General features: G+C 35.8%; 1 protein-coding gene across 1 annotated transcript in view; it reads right to left on the bottom strand.

Moving 5' to 3' along the window:
* Nucleotides 1-12,554, bottom strand: part of ZNF169 (zinc finger protein 169) — a 44,575-nt gene that overhangs the window by 14,961 nt on the left and 17,060 nt on the right. The gene's annotated exons all lie outside the window — the stretch shown is intronic.

Below are 12,554 nucleotides of genomic sequence, written 5' to 3'. Positions count from 1 at the left end.
TGATTCCTCCCCCTTTATTCTTCATTTTAAAGATATTTTACCTATTCTAGGGCATGTGCCTTTCCATATAAATTTTAGAATAATCTCTTCTATATCTACCAAAAAACCCTGCTGGAATTTTGACAAGATTTGCATTAAACTGTATATCAATTTAGGAAGAACTGACACCTTTACCATGTTGACTTTTCAAATCTATGAACATGAGATGTCTCTCCATTTACTGAGATGTTCTTTGATGTCTTTCATCAGCATGTTGTGGTTTTCAGCATACAAATCCTAAGTAGGTTTTGTTTAAAAACTGATACCTAAAAATTCCTTCATTTTTCTTTTTTTTAGTGATTTTAATGGTATTGTATTTTTAGTTCAGTTAAAAATGATATAGGGGCTTCCCTGGTGGCGCATTGGTTGAGAATCTCCCTGCCAATGCAGGGGACATGGGTTCGAGCCCTGGTCTGGGAAGATCCCACATGCCGCGGAGCAACTGGGCCCGTGAGCCACAACTACTGAGCTTGCGCGTCTGGAGCCTGTGCTCCGCAACAAGAGAGGCCGCGATAGTGAGAGCCCCGCGCACCGCGATGAAGAGTGGCCCCCGCTCGCTGCAACTAGAGAAAGCCCTCGCACAGAAACGAAGACCCAACACAGCAAAAATAAATAAACAAATAAATTTTTTAAAAAGCCTAAATAAAAAAAAAAGATATAGATTTTGTTCATTGCTATGATATAGAAATAAATTGTTTGTATGCTTATCTTGAATCCTGCAACATGGCTGAACTCACTTACTAGCTCTAGGAGTTTTTTTTCTCCTAGATTCCTTAAGATTTCCTATATAGACAATCATGGTATTTGCATATAGGGACAGACTTATTTCTTTCCTTATAATCTATATGTATTTTATTTCCTGTCTTGCCTTACTATAGAACTTCTAGCACAAAAGTGAATAAGGGTGGTGGGAGCAGACATCTTTGCCTTCTTCTTGATATGAGGAGGAAAACATAATGTCTCAAAGCATTAAGAATACTGTTCCACAAAGATACCACATCACACCCATTAGGATAGCTATTACCAAAGAAACAGAAAAAAACAGGTTTTGGGAGGGAGTGGAGAAACTGGAACCTTTGTGCATTGTTGTGGAAAAAGTAAAATGGTATGGTTTCTGTGGAAAAGAGTTCAGCAGTTCCTCAAAAAGTTAACATCCAAAAAAAAAAAAGTTAAACATACAATTTACCATATGATCCAGCAATTTTAATCCTCGGTATATACCCCAAAGAATCAAAAGCAAGAACTCAGATACTTATACACCAATGCCCATAACAGCATTATTCACAATAGCTCAAAGGTGGCAACAACCCAAATGTCCATCAACAGAAAAATAGATAAGAAAATGTAGTACATATATACAAAAAACTGTATACTTTTCCGCCTTAAAATGGAAGGAAATTCTGATACATGCTACATCAGAGATTAGCCTTGAAAACATTATGCTAAGTGAAATAAGCCAGTCACAAAGGACAAATATTGTTTGATTCCACTTATAGCAGGTACCTGGAATAGGCAAATTCATAGAGACAAAGTCAAACAGAGGTTACCAGGAGCTGGGGGGAGTGGGGAATGGGGAGTTATTATATAATGGATAGAGTTTCAGTCTAGGAAGATGAAAAAGTTCTGGAAATGAAGAAAGGTGATGACTGCACAATGGTGTGAATGAACTTAATGCCAATGAACTGGACGTTTTAAAATGGTGAAAATTTTGTTATGTATATGTATATTTTATATTTTAAAAAAATAATGTTATTTATAGATGTTTTTGTAGATGTCCCTAATCAAGTAGAGGAGTTCCCCTGTTTCTATTGTTCTAAGGTGTTTTTTTTCCCCCACAAATGGTTATTGAATTCTGCCAAATGCTTGTACTGAATCAACTGATATTAATATACTCATGTGGTCTTTCTTCTTTAGCCTGTTAATATGGGGGATTACACTGATTGAGTTTCAAATATGAAACCAGTCTTGTGTCCCTGGAATAAATCACACTTGATAATGGTGTACAGTTATTTTTATATATTGTTGAATTCAATCTGCTAATAATTTAAGGATTTTCATGTCTATATTCATGAGAGATGTTGACCTGTAGTTTTCATTTTTTCTATTATCCTTGTCTGGTTTTATTACCAGCATAATATCCATAAAGTGAATTAGAAAGTGTTCCCTCCTATTTTCTGAAACAAAAATCATGTAGCATTGGTGTTTAAGTCTCCTTTAAAAATTTGGCAGAATTCCCCAGTAAAATCACCTGGGCCTATAAATTTCTTTTGTGGAGTTTTTAAATTATAAATTGGATTTTCTTAATAGTTATAGCTCTGTTCAAATTATCTACTCCATATTGGTCAAGTTAAAGTACAACAGTTTGTTTTTCAAGGAAACCAGTCCCGTTTCATCTAAGTTGTCAAATTTATGGGTGGATATTCTGTTGATGGCTACAGAGTATGTAGTAATACCCCTTGTTTCATTCCTGATACTGGTAATTTGTGTCTACCCTTTTTTTCTTAGTCTTGCTAAAGTTTAGTCAATTTTATTGTTTTCAAAGAACCAGCTCTTTATTTCACTGATTTTCTCTATTCCTTTTATTTTCAATTTCATTGATTTCTGCCTTTATCACTATTATTTCCTTCCATTTTGTTCCTCTGAGTTTACTTTGCTCTTATTTTTCTAGGTTCTTGAGGCAGAAGCCTAGATTATTGACTTGAGACTTCCTGTTTTCTAACATATACATTTAATGCTACAGGTTTTTCTCTCATGACTGCTTTAGCTGCATCCCACATACTTTGATATCTCATATTTTCCTTTTCATTCACTTTCATGCAGGTTTTTATTTCCCTTGAGATGTCATTTTTGATGCCCAGATTATTTAGCAGTGTGTTATTTTCTAAGCTCTTAGAGATTTTTCTGTTAACTTTCTCTTATTGGTGTCAAGTTTGATTCCATTGTGGTCAGACAACATACTTTGCATGATTTAATTTTTTTTAATTCATTAAGGTAAACAAATTTTTTTGTTTCATGGCCCAGAATATATCTATCTTCATACAGTCATCCCTCAGTATCCACAGAGGATTGGTTCCAGAACCCCCCTTCAGATACCAAAATCCATAGATGCTCAAGTCCTGTATATTAAATGGCATGGTATTTGTATATAACCTACACACATCCTCCTGTATACTTTAAGTCATCTCTAGATTACTTATAATGCCTAATCCAATGTAATGCCACGTAAATAGTTGTAAATATAATGTAAATGCTATGTAAACTATGTAAATAGTTGCTGGCACACAGCAAATTCAAATTTTGCTTTTTGGAACTTTTGGGAAAAATTTTTTTTTAATTTTTGATCTGCAGTTGGTTGAATCTGCAGATGTGGAATCCATGGATATGGAGGGCTGACTGTAAGAATATGCATTTTGCTATCGTTAGGTGGAATGTTCTGTAAATGTTGATTAGATTCTGTTGGTTGATGGCGTTGTTGAGCTCCTACTGATTTGGGGTCTAATTATTCTATATAACATTGAGAGAAAGGTGTTGAAGTCTCTAATTGTTGATTTGTCTATTTCTCCTTTCAGTTTTCTCTTCACATCTTTTGAAGCTCAGTTATTTGATGCATACACATTAAGCATCCCTATGTCTTGCTGGTGAATTGACCAATTTATCACCCTCTGTATCTGGTAATTTTCTTTGAAGTCTATCTTACCTGATATTAATATAGCCACTCTTGCTTTCATTTGATTAATGTCTGCATGATGTATCTTTTTTTTATGATTCCTCTTCATTTGTGAAAAATATTTTCATTTCATACAGGATTTGGGGTTTACAATTCTTTTCCTTCAGTGCCTGAAAAACATCACACTACTTTCCATCTAGACTCTCATTTCTGATGAGAAATTCACTACCATTCTAATAGTTTTCTTCCTCTGTAAGAAATGTGTTATTTTTCTCTAGCTGATTTCAAGATGTTTTCTTCATTTTTAGTGTTCAGGAGTTTCATTATAATGTATCCTGGCGTGGATTTCAGTGGGCTTATCATGTTTGGGATACACTCAGCTTTTTGAATCTATAGGTTTACATCTCTTGCCAAATTTAGGAACTTATCAGCCATTAATTATTCTAATACTTTTTCAACCCTGCCCTTCTTTGCTTCTTCTTCCAGAACTGCAGTAACACAAATGTTAGATATTTTGTTATACTCTCACAATTCTTGAGACTCTGTTCATCTTTTTCCCAGTATATTTTCTTCCTGTTGCACAGATTGGGTAATTTCTATTATTCCATCTTATAGTTCAATAATTTCTCTGTTACCTCCAATCTGCTCTTAAGCCCATCTTCTGAACTTTTTCTTTCAGGTACGTATTTCTCAGTTCTGAAATTTCCATATGCTTATTCATTACATCTTCTATTTCTTTGCAGAGGCTTTCTAATTTTTCATTTTTCTCAAGTGTGTTCTTTTAGTTCTGGATATCCAGTTGTCCAAGCACCACTTGTATAGACTGTTCTTTTTCAATTGAATAGTCTTGGCATCCTTGTCAAAAATCAATTGATCATATGTAAGAGGGATATTTTTCTGGGCTCTCAGTTCTATTCCACTGATCTATATGTTTATACTTATGGCAGTATAACACAGTTTTGCCGCTGTTTGTAGCTTGGAGCTAAGTATTGAAATCAAGCAGAGTGAGTCCTCCAACTTTCTTTTCGTTTTTCAAGATTGTTTTGACTATTCAGGGTCCTATGACATTCCAAATGAATTTTAGGATAGGTTTTTCTATTTATATAAAACACGAATGGTACTTTGATAGGGACTGTATTGAATCCATAGATCACTTTGGATATTACTGTCATCTTAGCAATATTGTCTTCCAATCCATAAGCATGGGAAGTCTTTCCATTTATTTAGGTCTCCTTTAATTTCAGCAATGTTTTGCACTTTTCAGTGAACAAGGCTTTTGCCTGCTTGGTTTATTACTGAATATTTTATTATTTTTGATGCTATTATAAGTGGGATTTTAAAAAATATTTCCTGTTTGAATAGTTCTTTGAAAACGTACATAAATACAACTGACTTTTGTGTGTTGATTTTGTGTCCTGAAACTTTGCTGAATTCATTTATTAGCTCTATCAATTTTTTTGTGGATTCTAGGGTTGTATAGATTTGAGATAATGTCTGGAGGAAAGAAATAATTTTACTTCTTTTTGAATGTGGATGCCTTTTCTTTTTCTGCCTAATTATTCTGGCTAGAACTGCCAGTACTATGTTGAACAGAAGTGGCAAAAGCTGACATCCTTATCTTGTACTGTTCTTCAGGGAAAAGCTTTCAGTCTTTCACCATAAAGAACAACATTAGTGTGGATTTTTCATATAAGGCCTTTATCATGTTGAAGAAGTTTTCATCTATTCCTAGTTTCCTGAATGTTTTTACCATGAAAGAGTGCTGAATTCTGTCAAGTGCTTTTTCATCATCAATTGAAATGATCATGCAGTTTTTATCCTTCATTCTCTGAATGAAGTATATTACAGGATTTTAATATTTTGAAACATCACTGTAAATCTCACTTGGTCATGAGTTACAGCATTTTGGTGAGGATTTTTTGCCCCTATATTCATACGGGATATTAGCCTGTAGTTTTCTTTTCTTGTAGTGTCTTTGTCTGAGACCTCTGTAGTCAGAGCAATGTGTCACAGAATGAGACAGAAAGTGTCCTCTCCAGTATTTTGGAATAGTTTGAGAAAGATTTGTGTTAACTCTTCTTTATATATTTATATATTTAGTAGAATTAACAAGTGAAGCCATCTCATTGTGAGTTTTTCTCTGTTGGGAGGTTTTTTTAATGACTGCTCCAATGTCCTCACTAGTTATAGATCTATTCATAATTTCTATTCTTTCCTGAGTCAGTTGAGATAAATTGTGCATGTCTCGAAATTTGTCCATTTCACCTTGGGTAGCAAATTTGTTGGCATACAGCTGTTAACAGTATTCCCTTATAATCCTCTATATTTTTTAAAAATTGATAATAAAGTTTCCAATTTCATTTCTGATTTTAGTAACTTGAGTCTTTTTTTTTGTTAGTCAATTTAGATAAAGGTTTGTCAACTTTGTTAATCTTTTTAAGGAACCAACTTTAGGTTTTGTTGATTTCTCTATCATTTTTCTATTCTCTATTTTGTCTTTGCTCTTTTATTATTTCCTGCCTTCTGCTAGCTTGAGTTTAGTTGGTGCTTCTTTTTCTAGTTACATAGGTTATACAGTTAGGTTATTGAGTTCTCCCTTAATACATGCATTTACAGCTATAAATTTCCCTCTAAGCACTGTTTTCACCATATTCCATAAGTTTTGGTATGTCATGTTTTCATTTCCATTTGTCTCCCAAAGTATTTTCTACTTTGTGATTTTTTCTTCTTGACACATTAGTTGTTTAAGAGTGTCCTACTTAGTTTCCACATATTTGTGAATTTTCCAAAGTTCTGTTATTCATTTCTAGTTTCATTCCATTGTGAACAGAAAAGTTACTTTGTAAGATTTCAATCATTTCAAACTTAAGGCTTACCTGTGGCCTAACATATGGTCTATCCTGGAGAACGTTCCATGTGCACTTGAGTGGAATATATATTTTGCTGTTGTTGGGTTAGGTGAAACTGATTTACAGTGTAGTTCAAGTTCTATATTTCTTTGTTGATCTCCTGTCTGGCTGCCCTATGCAGTATAGAAAGCTGGGTATTGAAATCACCAACCATTATTGTAGACCTATTTTTCTCTCAATTCTGTCCATTTTTACTCCATATATTTTGGGACTATATTGCTAGGTTATGTTTATATTTATAATTGTTATATATTATTTCTGTAGTGAACCTTTTATCAATATATGTCTTTCTTCATTTTATTATCTTTTCCTAATTTAAAATCTGCTTTGTCTCATGATACGGCCATCGCAACTCTCTTTTGATTACTATTTGTATGAAATATCTTTTTCCATCCTTTTACTTTCAGTCTCTTTATGTCCATATTATCTAAAGTGAGTCTCTTGTAGGCAGTATATGTATAGATCTTGGGGTTTTTTTTAATCCAAACTGCTAACCTAGGCCTTTTGATTGGGGAGTTTATTTCATTTATGTTTAATGTGATTACTGAAAAGGAAGGATTTACTTTTGCCATTTAGCCTTTTGTTTTCTGTGTATATCTTTTGTTCCTCAGCTCCTCCATTACTGCCTTTTAACATATTTATTGATTTTTTTCTTGTATTTTTTCACTTTTATCATTTCTTTCACTTTCTGTATATTTTTAAGTATTTTCTTAGTGGTTACCATGTTAACATGTTAAACTTGTAAAAATCTACTAACTTAGTTTCAATAGTATACAAACACTCTGCTCCTATACTTTTCCATTCCTCTCCCCTTATTTTGTAATTGTCCAAGATTACATCTTTATACAGTGTATGCCCATTAACACAGATGTATATTTTTTGTGTTTGCCTGAATCATATAGAAAAAGCAGAAGTTATAAACCAAACAAAAAGCACAATAATACTGGCTTTTACACAAGCCTCTGTACTAGTGTTCACTTTTCTTTCTTATGGTTTAGAGTTACTATCTAGTGTCCTTTTCAAATCAGCTTGAATTTTTTGTTTTGTTTTGGTTTGTTTTTTGGGTTTTTGTAGAGCAGGTCTACTGTTAATGAGCTCTCTCAGATTTTATCTGGTAACATCTTAATTTCTCCCTCATTCTTCAAGAATAATTTGCCAGATATAGAATTCTTAGTTGACAGTTTTTCTTCCAAGACTTAAAATGTGTTATCTCTCTACTGGTGGCCTCCATGGTTTCTGATGAGAAATTGGCTGTTAATCTATTTGAGGGTCCCTTGTAGGTAACAAACAACTTCTCACTTGCTGCTTTCAAAATTCTGTCTTTGGGTTTTGACAATTTGGTGTGGATCTTTTTGAGTTTATCCTACTTGGAGTCTGTTGCGTGTCAGGGATGTATAGATTTATTCTTTTATCAAATTTGGGAAGTTTCTGGATACTATTTCTTGAAATTTTCTCTCTCCCCTTTCCTTCTGCAATTCCCATTATGTGTATGTAAGTAAACCTGATGGTGTCGCACAGGTCTTTCAAGCTCTGTTCATCTTTCGTTAATCTTTCCTTTCTGTTCCTCACAATGCGTAACCTCAGTTGAAATATTTCCAAGTGCACAGACTTAATTTTACCTGTTTAAATATGCTGTTGAACCCCTATAATGAATTTTTCCCTTCAGTTATTGTACTTTGCAGCTCCAAGATTTCTATATGGTTCCCTTCTATAATTTCTCTTTATTGATAATCTCTATTTGTTCAAACATTGTTGACCTAGTTCCTTTCGTTCCATTTCCATGGTTTCCTTTAGCTCTTTATGCATATTTAAGATAGTTGATTTAAAGTCTTTGTGCTGGGGCTTCCTCATGGATAGTTGGTAGGCAGGCAGTTTAAAATGCCACAGTACTCTCCTGCCACAAACTAAGGAGCTTCTTTCTTCACCAAATCTTCCAGTTTTGACTAGATTCTGAAGTTTTACAAAAGTTAATTCTGACAGCTTCTGGCAGCCCATTAGTTGCTTTTGAGCAGGTACAATCATGGATTTCTCTTACTCTGTCATTTTTCATATCACAAAGTTTTTTTTTAATTGTATGATTCCATTTATATGAAATATCCACAACAGGTAAAACCATAGAGACACAAGAGGGTTAGTGGTTGTCAGTATCTTGGAAGAGGAGCAAATAGGGAGTGATTGCTTAATGATAAAAATGCTGGAACTAGATAGAGGTGATGGTTGCACAACACTGTGAATGTATTAAATGCCACTGAATTGTACATATTAAAACGGCTAACTTTATGTTATGTGAATTTCACATCAACAAAAAAATTTAAAGTCACTTTTAAGGAGATGTGTTTCCAAGGGCACTTTCCATATCCTAGTAGATGGCCCAGACTAATACTTTCAACAAATTGGAAAGAGATTATTCACAGGGCTCTCATGATCTTACATACACTGAGTATCATCAGAATCTTCCTCATGTTCCTTACGCTTCCTGGTGTCAACACTCTGATGTGGAGTCAGGCTCCATATGGGCTTAGCACATTGAAGCTTCCTACATGTCACTTGTATCTATGGCCTTTCTCCCTCTATCAGTCTTCTTGACACTGAACAAATCCAGAGTTTCACATTCACTGTATTTAAGGGTTCTCTCCACCCCTGTGAATTTTTACTTGTGTACTCTCTGATGCTTGTTGTGAATTTTGACTAAAGGTTTTTCCACACTCATAACATTTGTGGGGTGCTATGGACTAAATTGTGTCCTCTCAAAATTCATGTTGACCCCTTATTCTCAATGTGTCTATATTTGGAGATATGGCATGCAAGGGATAAGGTTAAATAAGGTCAGAAAGGTAGGGCCCTGATAGGGTTGGTACCTTATAAGAAGAAGAGACCAGAGCTTACTCTCTTTCTGATGCTGCTATGTGAGCACACAACAAGAAGGCAGCAGTATGAAAGCCAGGAAGAGAGCCCTCACCAGGAACCAAATCAGCCAGTACCCTAATTTTAACTTCCCAGCTTTGAAAACTGTGAGAAATAAATTTCTGTTGTTTAAGTCACCAGTCAATGGTATTTTGTTATGGCAGTCCTAGCAGACTAATACAGATTTTGGTACTGACAGTGGGGTGCTGCTGTAACAAATTCCTAAAACTGTGGACATGGCTTTGAAACTGTATGATGGGTACAGATTGGAAGAATTTTGTGGTGCATGCTAGAAAAATCTGTGATTGACATGAAGGGACTGTTGGTAGAAATACAAACATTAAAGGTGATTTTTATGAGGGCTCAGAAAGAGAAGAGCTGAAAAGAAAAGTTCCATCTTTTTAGAGAATACATAAATAATGAAAAAAATGATGGCAGAAATATAGATGTTAAAGGACATTCTGGTGATGTCTCAGATGGAAATGAGGAACAGGTTACTGGAAACTGGAGGAAAGGTGATCCTTGCTATAAAGTGGCAAAGAACTCGAGTGAACTGTGTTCTAGTGTTCTGTGGAAGGTTGAACTTGTGAGTGATGAGACTGGATATTTAACCGAGATTTCAAAGCAGTGTTAAGGAGTGGCTTGGTTCCTCCTGACTACTTATGGTGAAATGTGAAAGAAGAGAGATGAATTGAAGAAGTAATTGTTAAGTAAAAATGAACCCATACTGAAGATTGGAAAATTCTTAACTTATCTACATTGTAAAAAAAAGAGAGAGAAAACTTGTTCTGAGGAGAGCACTGAGGGCATGTCTGAACAATTTGATAAGGTAATTAGTACGGGTGTGAACCATGAATTTAATCAGCCATCTCAGCAGAAGCCAGGAAAAGATGGAAGTATACCCACAAAAACACTGCAGCTGTGACTAAAGTAGGCACAGAAAATGGGATGAAACAGGAAGAGTGTGAATATGCATTATCCTTCAAGGAAAGAGAGGCTATTCGTAAGTTGTCAGGGCTGTTAATCCCACCACAGGCCCAGGGGGCAAGGCTGCCACTCCTTGCTTACAGCAGGGCCCTCTCAGAAAGCCACAGAGGCAGGGTCACCCTTCTGGGCCAAAGGGGTACTGCCAATCCAGTGGGCCTGGAGAGTAGAACATCAAACCAGAGGGTTATTCTCCAGCCTTAGGATCTAATACAATTTACCTTGCTAGGTTTGGACTTATTTAGAATCCTTCACCCTATCTTCCTTCTGATTTCTCCCGTTTAGAATGGGAATGTGTAACCTACTCCTGTCCATCATTTTATTTTGCAAGTACATAACTTGCCTGGTTTCACAGGTTCACAACTGGAGAGGAATTTTACCTTAGGATAAATGGTACCTTTATTCATGTCTCACCTGTATCTGATTTAGATATTTAGACGAGACTTTGGGCTTTAAAGTTGATGCTGGTATGAGTTAAGATCTGGGGGGGCTGTTAAGATGAAATAATGTATGTTCATGCCAGAAGGACATGAATTTTGAAGGGCCGGGGGTGGAATGCCATGGACTGAATTATGTCCCACAAAATTATGTTGAAGGCTTAACCCCAATTTGGTTGTATTTAGAGATGGGGCCTCTAAGGAAGTATTGAGGCTAAGTGAGGTCATAAGGGTGGGGCCCTGATCCAATAGGAATGGTGCCTCATAAGAGGAAGAGATACCAGAACTCTGTCTCTGCCATATGAACACACAGCAAGAAGCCAGCCATCTACAAGCCAGGAAGAATCCTTACCAGGAACTGAATTGGCTGCACCTGGATCTTAGATTTTCCAGCCCCCAGAACTGTGACAAAATAAAATTTATGTTGTTTAGGTCACCTAGTGTGTGATACTCTTTCATGGCAGCCCTATCAGTCTAATACAGAGGGTTTCTATCCAGTATAAACTTCCTGATGCTGAATAAGATTTGCAATTTCACAAAAGGCTTTCCCACACTTACACATCCATAGAGTTTCTCACCAGTAGGGATTCTGTGGTGGTAATGATGGTAGAAGCTCTGGCTGAAGCACTCCCTATAGATACTACATTTGTATGGCTTTTTTCCCATGCTGTAACTTCTTTGGTGCTGGCCAAGTTCTGAGTTCAAACAGAAGCCCCTCCCACATTCATCACATCTGTAGGGCTTCTCTCTGAAGTAGATTCTTTGGTGTTGGGTTAGATATAAGCTACAGATAAAGGATTTCCCACACACCTTACACTCATAGGGCTTCTCCCTATGAGTTTGTAAGTTTGCCTATGTGGAACAAGGTATGAGTTCTAATTAAAGGCTATCTATCTCACACTTACCAGATTTTTAAGTTTCTCTCCCAAATGGATGCTCTGGTGCTGAAAGAGATTTGAGATGGGTTTAAATCCTTTCTTTTCCTATATTGTTACATCCATAGGGTTTCTCTCCAGTGTGAAATCTCTAATGCTGAAGATTAGAATTTTGACTGAAGCTTTTAAAATATTCAGTACACTTGTAAAGTTTCTCTCCAGTATGAATCCTCTGATACTGAGTAAGTTTTGAGCTTTCAGTGACGCATTTACTTCCATTATCACACACATAGGGTTTCTCACCAAAATGAATTTTCTGATGTTGCCCAAGTTCATAATTGAATCTGAAGCCTCTGCCATAAATGACACAATTGTGGGTTCTTCTTCCTGAAGTATCACTCTCCTTGTAGGAAAGTCTGAGTTTAGATGGACATTGCTCCTACACTCATCAAATCCCTTGGTTCTTGTTCCTGCAGAATTTGGGGAGGCATGGTCACTTGCCAGAAATACAAGAGAATTCCTCAGGGAGGGTCTTGGAGGAATCTAACCTGAGCCAATGTTACAAGCTTTCCCCAAACCAGGCTCCCAAGGACCATGCCTCAAGACTATCCCCACTACCAAGAAGGAACCATTATCTGAGATTTCTTCTGTCACAAAATAAGATGGTTTGTCTCCATCTTTATTGCAGAATTGCCTGTTTTGATTTAGGTTGTATACATGAATTTTCTCCTATTCAACA

The sequence above is a fragment of the Balaenoptera musculus genome, chromosome 6 (genome assembly GCF_009873245.2).
Source record: "Balaenoptera musculus isolate JJ_BM4_2016_0621 chromosome 6, mBalMus1.pri.v3, whole genome shotgun sequence".
Lineage (NCBI taxonomy): Eukaryota > Metazoa > Chordata > Mammalia > Artiodactyla > Balaenopteridae > Balaenoptera > Balaenoptera musculus.
Note: the sequence above shows the minus strand (reverse complement) of the source record. Positions and strands in the feature narration are given on the sequence as shown.